Source organism: Pituophis catenifer, unplaced genomic scaffold (assembly GCF_029215685.1).
Source record: "Pituophis catenifer annectens isolate HBS135680 unplaced genomic scaffold, rPitCat1.0.hap2 SCAF_1, whole genome shotgun sequence".
NCBI classification, from domain to species: Eukaryota; Metazoa; Chordata; class Lepidosauria; order Squamata; family Colubridae; genus Pituophis; species Pituophis catenifer.
In genome coordinates this window covers 150,805,294-150,817,382 of record NW_027256881.1, presented here as the reverse complement: position 1 = coordinate 150,817,382, position 12,089 = coordinate 150,805,294, and positions in this window count along the sequence as shown.

The following is a 12,089-nucleotide window of genomic DNA, read 5'->3' as shown; positions in this document are numbered from 1 at the left end:
CCAATGGGGAAAGATAAATGGGGGGGGGAGCTCTTTAAACATGAAAATTCTGACCAGGAAGTGGTGTAAGTAGCCAAGAATACTGCAGGTAATGAAGAGAAGTTTATTGGGGTACAGAGTGGGGAGGCAGGGAACAGAAAAAATAAGAATGCCTTCTCTTACAACATCCAAGCTCCCAAACTCCAGTTTTGAAAATAAATCAAAACTATTTTAAGAATGAAGATGTGGCTGGAGGGGGGAAGAAACTGCTTTCAAAAGGGAAGAAAACTTTTGGGAAAGTGGAGGATACATTTCTGCACAGTATTAAAAAGGATGGTTTGAAATGAACATTGAACCTCCTGGCCTCTCAGAGTCTTTAAAAAGTTCTGCTACATCTTGCTCAAAACAAAATCCTCTTTAGTTAATCCATGACAAAGCTGACAAACCTCACTCTTAATTTAAGCTACATTTCAAAACCTTAAATCCATCTGGATGTCACAGATAGAGGTGGAGGAGAATCACACTTTTCAGAAACTTATGATGTGGCTTGCAAGTAACTAATACTGCCAGTAATATATATATAATAAAGAAAAAATACACATAAAAAAGATTATTTTGAGAGATACCGTATTAAGTAAAAATTTATTCAAAATTCATACATGTTAGGAAAAATATATCAAAACGGACATTAGGAGAATACACACTACTTCTGGGGGTGGGTGAGCAGATTCACAAACTAATGCCGAAGCTAAACGATGAGCAAAGTAAGAAATGGAATGAAACTAAAATAAAGTTTCAGCCACTTTTAGAGCAGTCCTAACAAACAGGACAAATGTTAACTTTGTGTCACAGACTCCCCAAATGTGAATATATCAACTACAGATGGCACAAACAAGCCTTGTTTCCCAAAAACTTTTCCTTTCCTATCAAATATTATTTTATGGAATGAACTAGAAATAAGTCTCCATTAATAGTTTATTCCTTTGGTCACCTTTTTCCTCTACCTTTTTCCTCCTTTCCCTTTCCTTGATCTGTTTTCATATTTTTAATATAAAATTTAAAATGGTTGAAAAAAATCCTTAGCAAATAAATACAACTATACCACCAACTGTTATTTGTAATTCTTTCTTCAACCAAGTGAATTGGCACCATTGTTTTTTATGCCTTCAAGTCTGTGTCGATTCCTGGTGACTGTCTGAATCCATCCTTGCAGTTTTCTTGGCATTCTTTCAGAAATAGTTCGCTATTCCTTTCTAGAATTGAGTGACTGGCTCAAGATCACCAAGCTGGCTTCATGGCTATGATGGCTGTAGCATTCATAGCACTGGTGGGTTTCTACCGGTTCACCCCAGTTCGGTGAACCGGTAGTGGCTGTGGTGGAAGGCTCCGCCCACCCACCCGGATGTCATCACGGACACTCTGCGCATGTGCAAGTGGTTCAGTTCACGCACGGGCTCATAGTTCCAAACCAGTAGCAAAGGTAAGAGGAACCCACTACTGATTCATAGTCTTCTGATTTTTAGCCTGGTGCCTTAACCGCTACACCAAACTGGCTATCTTAATTAGCACCATTAGACTGCACAAAGCACTGAAAGGAGTTTCACAAAAGATATTCAGAGAAGTGAAGCATTGTTTCAAATCACCAAAACAGCTGTGTCCTCTAGAAACTGCCTAAGGATTTTCCAAAGTTGTAACATTTGCAGGAATTGGGCTTCATTTTCCTAGCAGAAACACCGTTGGTGCATGCGCACAGATGCAGAGACAACCTTGAAGCACCAATTGCCAACTCTGCATTATCATTTCAAGAAGAGGTCTTATTTCCTAACACTGTCAAACTATTCACTAAGGCTGCATTACTATTACTATTAGTCTTACCGTTCCTATCACCCATCTCCTCCCACTTATGACTCTATGACTGTAACTTTGTTGCTTGTATCCTTACGATTTATATTTATATTGATTGTTTCCTGATTGCTTATTTGTACCCTATGACTATCATTAAGTGTTGTACCTTATGGTTCTTGGTGAACGTATTTTTCTTTTTATGTACACTGAGAGCATATGCACCAAAGAAAAATTCCTTGTGTGTCCAATCACACTTGGCCAATAAAGAATTATGTCTGTCTGTCTGTCTGTCTGTCTGTCTGTCTGTCTGTCTGTCTGTCTGTCTTCTGTATATCTATCTATCTATCTATCTTCCCAAATTTCCACAAATAACCTATAACTGACCCAATGATAGCAGTCTTGGTGTGATTTTTACAGATTTTTTAATCGATAGAGAAAAGTCCAGTCTATCCTGTTCCAATTCCCATCTTTAAATTCTTTAGAACTACCAAAGAGTCCCTTAATTCATCTGAAATTTTCAAGTCCTACTGATGTTAGCTTTGGTTCTTTGAAAAGGCAGGGGACTAAATAGTCCCCCATGACCCCTCCAATAGTAGCTTGTAGACTGCTTTTTTTGCTTAGTATGTTGTGTGACATTGGTCAATTGTGGCTTGTTCAACAAAACATTGTTAAATCATAGCTTATTATGTGATGAGAAACTAGACCCTTTGTATACAGCAGCAAAGAGTTAATTTTGTCTTGATAAAGCTGCCGGGGGGGGGGGTGGGGGACCAGAGTATGACATTCAGTTGCAGTCATGTGGAATAGATGTGGATGTTTTGAAATGGACTTATACCCCGAATGTTCCAAAATGGTCAATTGTTTGAAGGGTTGCTCTTTTGGGGCTGCACTGACACTAATCCACGATGCAAAACCAGTGAATGATCACTCAACCCATCAAGCCAAGAATTTCCTAAATATTTTTTTTTACCGGAGCTAAACATTCCAGAATGAACATTTCGTGTCATTCTATTTTGAAACGCTTCAAGATAATGTGACACACTGAAATAGCTTGAGTAAAAATAGTGTCATCCTATAGATGACAGAACAATAAAACATTCTGTTTCTTGATGTACAGCCTAAATTACACTTCTCCCGCCCTCCCCCCAAAAGGCATTGCTTTCAAAGTGCCAAATACCAAAAATGTTCTGCCGCACAAAAGATAAAACGGTACTTCAAGAGATCTTTTTAATTAATTAAAACGAATATAATATTTTATTGTTATTCCCACTTTTAAAACCCACCTACATATTTCAAAGGTTTATAGAATGCTTTCACATCAACCAGAACAAAGTCATCATATTCTCTTTCTGAGACATACGGGGTGTCAGGCAGCTTTTCATTTAAGCATTTTGTACCTCCTTCCTGCTCCTCCCCTAACCTTGGTTTAAAATGTTCATTGTGTGCATCCTTCCCAAATGTTCATAATTTCATATTAGACTATTGAAGTTTGTGTTTTCAGGACTTGTCACTATCATCAACCCAACTGAAATAGAACTCAGTGATGAATGGGGGGGCTGGTGTTTAATACACAGAAACACAGAGACAAAGGTCTCCTATTTGTAAGATACAACTGTAAAATGGAGCTGTTTTAAAAGAATTAGAATGCAAAGCCAAGCTAAGTTTATCCAAGTTTTAAGGTAAAGCCTGGAAAACCTCCGTTCCGAATCCCATTCCACTTGTTCCCCCCCACCCTCATTTTCTATTATTTTCCACTTTCAAGAGTCAGTTGGTAGTCTGGGCATTGGGCTCCTTAGGTTTTGTTCACATACTTTTCTTCTAATGTGAAATATACGGTACATGCTAAAGTGATATACAGCATACCATCATCTGTCAGCAATGCCCTTCTGGATTCTATGTAGGAGAAACAAGCCAAACTTTGCAAAAGTATTAATAGACACAAGTGCAAAAATAAGGATAAAGTAATACCAGTGCATTTCAATATTCCCAAAACACTCAATTATGGATGTCATCTTCCAAGATTTCATCTTCGAAAAACAAAATTGGACAAGAATTGGCTAAACTCATATCAAAAGGTTTCGGGCAATTTCGCAAAGCCTCAACAAACACAATGGATTTTTAATACATTGTAATTGTTAATGAATAAAAGACTTGTAATCTGCCTGATGCAAAACCTCTATGTGTATAAGTATCCTATCCTCCTTTTCGTTTCCCCTCATTTAATCGTCAGACCTGGAAGACATCTTTTACAGTTGGGCCTTCAGGCCTGCCAAATTTTCTACTGTGGGAAATTGGGAAGGGAGATTGTATAGAGCATGGGTGATATATAGTCAAAATAATATTCTTTTCTCAGAGAGTCAAGGCCAAGGTGCCCTGCAGCTGCATGAGGTGACTGGGAGGTATATTCAGTTTTGGACTGTGCCTGATTGGATCATGTGATGGACATGTGGGTGCTGGGCAGGGACTTGAACTTTATTTTGGGTAGGGAAAACCTGGAAGCTTTCAGATTCAGGTTTTCCCAGATGTGCCAATATAATATCTTCAATAAAATGGAACTTTGAGGAAATTCAAGTCTCAGAGTTTTCTTTCGTTGGGGGCATTACTTGGAACCCTGACATTAATCTCATCACAATTTAAATCCTATATTGGTTCAACAATTCCACGTATTTGATGAAGTTAGCTAATGCCTCACAAAAATATGTCTTTTAATAAAATTGACTAGTCTAAAAAAGTGCTACCAGGCTCCTCCTACTAGATGGATAACCCCTAATCCAAGAATTGCAGCTGGTTCCAAAATGGCATCTTCTTGTGCGATGGCATTATCTGGCTCTATATCAAAAGGCCATGGGGTGGATCAGTTTGTTCTCCTTCCCAAAGGTGATCTTCAGAAAAGTTAAGTGAAGTGAGGCATGATGGGAGGAAAGAGGTTGTGGGGCCCAAGCCCAAGGCCTGTGTGGTCCCAGCTGGTTAGGTGGGAGTCAAGCCCAAGGCCTGTGGGGTCCCAGCTGGTGAGAGGTAGGCCCAAAGGACCCAGCAGAGTGGGATGGGGGGAAAGATAGGCTGGGGGTGATGGCTGTAGCATCCCTTAAATCAGTCATAAGGGGTGGGCAGAGAACCAAGGGCCAGAATTTTGTTCATGTGACCGTGGGGGAACTGCAGTGGCCATGTCTTTGGGTAGAAGTCATAAGTGCCTTTTTCATTTTGAATTGTTGCTGAATGAATAAGCGATATCTAGGTCCAAGTTAAATATGTGATGGATAACACAGGCTGACTTGGGAAGGAGTTTGTCTAAGACACAGAAGAAAGTTTCTTTACTCAATGCCTCCATCTGTTACACACTAGGCTTGACAGAGCCTTCAATGAATATGGCAAGGAATGGCAATACTGGCAGCAACCAGAAATATCTTTGTTGGGTACTGGTGCTTCCCCTCAAAGTAATAAAATATAGAAAGCATAACAATATAAAACTGCCATTTCTGGTGTTCTGTGGCACCCAACTCTACTCTGCTTCTGGTAACACATGCTTTTGAAATGGTAACAACAACATATAACTGATATATGTAGCACTGTTTCCCAATTTAAATCAATGTTATGCATACATAGCAGTGGTGAAATCCAATTTTTTTACTACCGGTTCTGTGGGCTTGGCTTGGTGGGCATGGTGTGGCTTGGTGGGCATGGCTTGGTGGGCGTGGCAGGGGAAGGATATTGCAAAATCCCCATTCCCTCCCCACTTCTGGGGGAAGGATATTGCAAAATCTCCATTTCCACCCCACTCTGGGGCCAGCCAGAGGTGGCATTTGCTGGTTCTCCAAACTACTCAAAATTTCTGCTACCAGTTCTCCAGAAGCTGTCAGAAGCTGCTGGATTTCACCCCTGATACATAGGAATGAACCAGGGATTTCACCCCTGATACATAGGAATGATGTATCCTCCAGAGCCTTCTTTAAAAAAACAACAACAGCACTCTTTCAAAAGACCACTAAAGAAATGTTGAGAAAAAGAGCTCTGGTAGTTTTCTAGAATAGCCATATTTCCATGTAAAGAAAGAGACTGCCTAATGCTTGACTAACTCTTTCCAAAGCACCAGTCATGCATTATGTAGGCACCTGCCTGTGCAGAAAGTATATGTTTCCAATCTCTCCTGTAGCCCAAGCAAAACGGCACCTGAGGATAGTGCTCAAGGAACAGAAGCTGCCCACAGCATCTTTACGTTGAAAGACAGCAGGGCAGTATCCACCCCTGATCATATGATGACTGATAGCATTACTGAAACACTGTAGATCACTCAAATGGCTAGACTTTGGTTGAAGGTTTTTGCTTTGGGGGGGTGGGGTCCATGTTTTTAAGACAGATAAGTTGTAGCAATGGAAGAAATCGATTTCATTCCCATGGCTTGTTATGCCCAAGTTTGTTATCCCCAAACACTGAAAAATTTAAAAAGAAAAAAAACCATCGAATAACTGGCATTTAAAAGTGTGAGAAGTTGTTCTAGGACACAGCAAAGAAAGATGGGCAAGTGTACTATGCACGTGCACTGCACAAAAATTACAATCCTGTCCTATATTGCACATTTCCTCTTACAGAAAAAAATGGGTGTGGCTTCCTAGGCAAGCAGCAGATTTTCGCAAAAATACAGCAATGTTTCCAGAAATACTGTAGTAGATGAATTGGAAACAGTGGTGGTATTCTACCGGTTTGGACGGGTTCGGGCGAACTGTTCGCTCTGACTTTCAGCCGTGAGAAAACCGGTTCGCTCCATTTTGAAGTGGGCCCACCCCTGCGTTATACTCACCTATAATTCTGTTTCCGAAGCCCAGCTGATCAGCACGGCAGAATGGATTGTTGTGCCTCAGCTGTTATCCTTGCTGGCAGCAATGCGGAAGGTGAGTTTTCTTCAAACTGCACATACGCGCGAGAGTGTTAAACCGGTAGGATCCTACCCCTGATTGGAAATTTTCCACATACCAACACATTGAGCCTATCTTTGGTATCGAAAACACCAAATTTGCTGTAGAATATTTGAGCTTATTTAAATATGCTCTGTTGCTATTTTTTGCCTTTTCATTTGCAAACAGAATACTCAAGCTGACATACACACACCACAAAATACAATAAAATTGTATTTCCATGATATATGTGTGTATCAGCTTGAGCCTTCTACAAATGCATTCTACAAATCTCTTTGTCTAAAGATAAAAACAATGCAATGAATATCACATTAGAGTGTATCATTTCTGAACTCTAGAAGCACACTTGGATACTACTCCCATAGAGGAGCAAACAGTGTATAACTTTTAAAGACTGTTCGAATCAGTGGGAAAGATCATGATAAAAATCAATAAATAAGTCAAGCGTCAAAAGTGTGTTGTTGTTTTTTAAAAAAAAAACATTGCTGGTGAAAAAGGATTATGATATATATGTCAAAAAAGAATCCTTGTACAGCCTTCTTGCATATGAAGCTGAATGAAACGATCAAATATTTTAACATCTGAAATCAGAAACCATTTCAGGATTTTTGTTTGTGCTTGATCTCTAAAAGCAAGCAAGAGACTAGAATCGCTTTTAATATTTAAAAAAAAACATTTTGCTAGATGAAACTGTCTTACCATTGGAACATGATTAGAAAACATGTATGCATAAACATCTTCAAGTCATTTTTCTCCTGCATTTACATTTTTCTTTTTCGTGTTCCTCAAACCTGTGGGAATATTCTTGGAATGTTTTGAGACAGTTCAATTTCTTAATGGCTATAATATGATCCATAGTTTTGATTTTCTGTAGTGCAATATGAACATGGTTGTTAGCTGCCAGGCCTCAAGTTTTTCTAAAAAAGATTGGACAACCATTTGTCCTGGATAGTAGATGGTTGGATTAGATGACCTCCAAGGTACCTTCCAGTTCTGTAATCTACAGTATGATTCTGTGATTGATTCCATGATTCTGAATAAAAGAAAAATCTCTCTTCTGCAGAGTTTTCTGGTTCCTATGACCATAGAAATGTTTTTAAAAAGTACAAAATCTCAAAATTCGAATAGTATTTCCAAAAGGTCTTGAAACAAATTACAGCGTTGTACAATCTACAATATCGTACAACACTGTAATTTGAAAATAATTTCAGGAAGACCATTGGCCCATTAGGCAATACATTAACAACCAACACTGCAAGCACTCTAAGACCATAAATTTATACAAAGGAATATACATAATTTAATAAAGATATAGCAAATTGGACTTAACTGGTATTGTTGCTACTGAAATCCCCAAGGAGGTTGGGATAAAATTGACTATCTCCCAAGAGTTCCAAGTAAGAAAACTGATTTGAAAGGTTCTATTTAGTTTTTAAATTGCTTAATAGAGAGTAAGATAGAGAGCAATAAAGGCAACAACAACAACAATTTCAAATGTTTAGATGATGTATTTTCCAGAATGACTGGCAAAGTTTGATTTTGAATCATTCATCTCATCTTATAGCCTAGAAAGAGTCTCATTGGCTTTTCTGAGAAAACAGAAAAATCAAGAGACCCCTCCCACCTTCTGTTATATTTTATAGTATTTTTATATTATTTTTATTGAAAGTTTTAAAAAGGAAGATAAGAACTAGTACAAAGTGATATAAAGTAAGGAAGAAAAAAGCAAAGGGAAAACAAAAAGTGCAAGAAAATAAACAAACGTTGAAGAAAAATAGAAAAGAAAGAAATATTCTTCATTGCAGTTATACATACATTTATATTTTAATCTCTGTCTCTTTAAACTAACATCATAATACTGTTCTTTATATAATCTATCCTGTGTAATTGTCAAAGCCATAAATTATAAGCTCCTTTTTTTTCATTTTTATGCAAAAAATCTGTAAGAAGTTTCCAGTTACCAATAAATGTAGTGTCTTTTCTCTAATCAAAAAAGTAATTTGATCTGTTTCAGCAAGATCTCTCAATTTCATCTATCATTCCTCCATAGTGGGTAGTCCAATCTTTCCATCTCTGTGCATATAATGAATCATATACTGAAGTAATCTTCTGTAACTTTTTTCCTGTTATCCATCAGTCACAGAAAGGAAAGTTCTGGCTTCAGTTGAATATTAATTCTGAAAATCTTCGGTATCAGAACATGCATTTGAAGTCAATATATTTTTTACCTGTTTAATTATCACTGTCCTTTAAAATAAACAATTAGTATTCCCACAAAAATCCAGGTTGTTAATCTAATTATTTTTGCTTATTTACAAAGGCACTTTTGTCAGCAAAAATGATTTCTTCTGTTTGTTTGTTTGTTTTAAAAAAAACATTCTCCCCTTTACCCATTTAACATTTTCTTGGATCACAATCTTGTTAAGCTTTTTGCTTTTAAATTAAAATATTTTAAAACAGGGGTGAAATCCAGCAGGTTCTGACAGGTTCTGGAGAACCAGTAGCCGAAATTTTGAGCAGTTTGCAGAACCCGTAGCAGAAATTTTCTGTAGTTCAGCGAACTGGCAAATACCACCTCTGGCTGTTCCCAGAGTGGGGTGGGAATGGAGATTTTGCAATATCCTTCCCCCAAGAGTTGGGAGACAATGGGGATTTTGCAGTAACCTTCCCCTGGAGCGGGGTGGGAATGGAGATTTTGCAGTATCCTTCCCCTGCAACGCCCACTAGGTCACACCCTCCAGGTCACACCACGCCCACCAAACCACACCCATAGAACTGGTAGTAAAAAAATTTGGATTTCACCACTGCTTTAAAATAATGTTTCCTCCCCCCACACACACACTTTTGAATTTTAAAAAGAAGCATTCACCAAGAATCTTTGATCTTCTGTTTGGAGTACTTCTCCTAGGTTGTAAAGTAATTAAGTAATTAAGTCTAAAAATGTTTTTTAAAATGAGGTTTTTACTGGTCAAATGTCCGTTAAAGCAGTTGATGTTTACACAGCAGTTACACACACCAGTCTACACAGCAGTTAAGGGCATATTGTAAATCCCTCAGCTCTTAAGATGCTCAACTGGCAATCATAATCGACCACAAGAAACTCAGTTCTTGTGGTGCCCTTATGAGGAACAGCTCTTCTAAAGCTCAAATGGGTGATCCCTAAAATCTCTCCTTATCGCCAGAGAGATTTTTGTCAGCCAGAAAATGTTATATTTTATAGCATTAATAGTTGACATAGAATATCACAGTGGTTTACAAACTTCTAGCATGAGAGGAATTGATCACCTTGTCTTGAATTCAAGATCAATTTTACAGAACAAGAAGATAAGAAGAGCCTTGCTGAATCAGATCAGATCTTAATAAAGCTCAGCTTCTTGCATCACAGAGGGCTCATTATTTCTGGAACTTCCACCACCACAAAGTAAAAGCTTTCTTGCTGTGGGTTCTCTGGGACTGGAATTCTAAGGCAATCACAAAAGTCTCTGTGGGATACTTACAACTTAGGGTTGTAAGTATCTGCAGGTAGAGTAGTTTGCCTTCTGGTAAAAAGTGTGTTTTTTGTCTAGCTAGTTCCACAATGGCAACTATTTTTCAAACTGCCCTGTTAAATCCAATTTATTTTTTTCTTTTTTGTGCTCCTCAAGCCTGCTGGAATATTCTTGGGATATTTTGAGACAGTTCAATTTCTTAAGGACTATAATATGATCCATAGTTTTGATTTCCTGTAGTGCAATATGAATATTGTTGTTAGCTATCATGCCTCCAAATTATATATGTATCCTAACCCTAAAGCAGGGGTCAATAACCTGTGGCTCTGGAGCCACATGTCGCTCTTTCAACCCTCTGCTGCGGCTCCCTGTCATTCAAAATATGCGTCACAACCGCCAATGTGCGACACCTGCCGGCATGCGATTTATTGAGCTTTTCAACCCCCGGTAGGCCAACCATGGATAAATCCAAGAAAAGAAAAGTTTCAGAAGAAAACAGAATGTTTAATTTGACTGCATATGCTAGTTTTGTGGCCGCTCCAGAAATAGTCCGGCACAGGAAGGGTTTTGTGACTCCCAGTGTTTTCTTTTGGGTGGGGAACAGGCCCAAATAGCTCTTTGAGTCTTTAAGGTTGCAGACCCCTGCCCTAAAGGGATGCATATATTTAGTGCAAAGTGTGCCCTTTGTACATTGGAACAACAGCTAGTGAGGAAGCCAAAATATGTGCTAACTGAAAAAGAAAAAAAATTAGCAAAATAAAACAATGGCTCTGAGACCAATTGTCAAGTGACATCTTCTGAAAGTCCACAGAAAAAATAGAGGCATCTAAAAAAATTCAGAGTGCAGGTGTTGTTTGGAAAGAATGAAAAGAAAGTAGAATTCCCTTTAGGAACCAGCAAATACTGATCTCAGGCCTCCCATGCTTTCTTCCATCTTTTTTCTCTTCAAGAAATATGCTTTTTTCCCCTACTCAGAAAATATGGGTAGACAGAGAGGCTGTGGAATCTGAGAGAAAGAAAAGAATGCCGTTACTGATTCCCTTCCAGTCCAGACTGAAAAATTTTGCTGAAATTCTTCTCCATTGGAAAGAACAATGAACAAAACTTATTTCTGAAATTCTGAAAAAAAGGAATAAAAAGTGTATAGGTTGAGTCCTGCAGAAAGAAGTATTTTGGTTTGGTTTGTTATCCTAAATCTCCCCACAGGGCAGTTTCTGGGTTCTGTCCAAGTTGTGACTGAGAAAGAACATACCAAGAAAGAACCAGTGGTGGAATTCAATTTTTTTTACTACGGGTTCTGTTGGCGTAACTTGGTGGGCATGGCAAGGGAAGGATACTACAAAATCTCCATTCCCACCCCACTCTGGGGCTAGCCTGGTATTTGCCGGTTCTCTGAACTACTCAAAATTTCCACTACTGGTTCTCCAGAACCTGTCAGAACCTGCTGAATAGCACCCCTGCCTTGAGCCCACTGGATAGATTTATTTTAATTTTTTTAGATTTACACTTAATAGATAACAGATAGGGACTATTATTTCAATTTTAAATGAAGAAAAGAGAAAACTTTCTTTAAGAATTTTTTTTGGAGTTAAATGCTCATATTCAAAGTGTGCTGTTAAATTTTTAAGCCAGAGGTTTTGAAAATTTTGGATGGCGAATTGGGATAATTAACTAGATTACGTTTATTTTTTCCTGCTCATTTCAGTAACAGTAATTTTAAGAGAAAATTTAGACAAAAACACTTGGCAAAAAATGTGATTCAATTCCAATAATTTGAGAACATTCTCATATTAGTTTTGCAAATGAATTATAGAATGTTTCTCTTCCCTGAGAAAATACCTCACTATTTGAAATCTAAATTAAACAG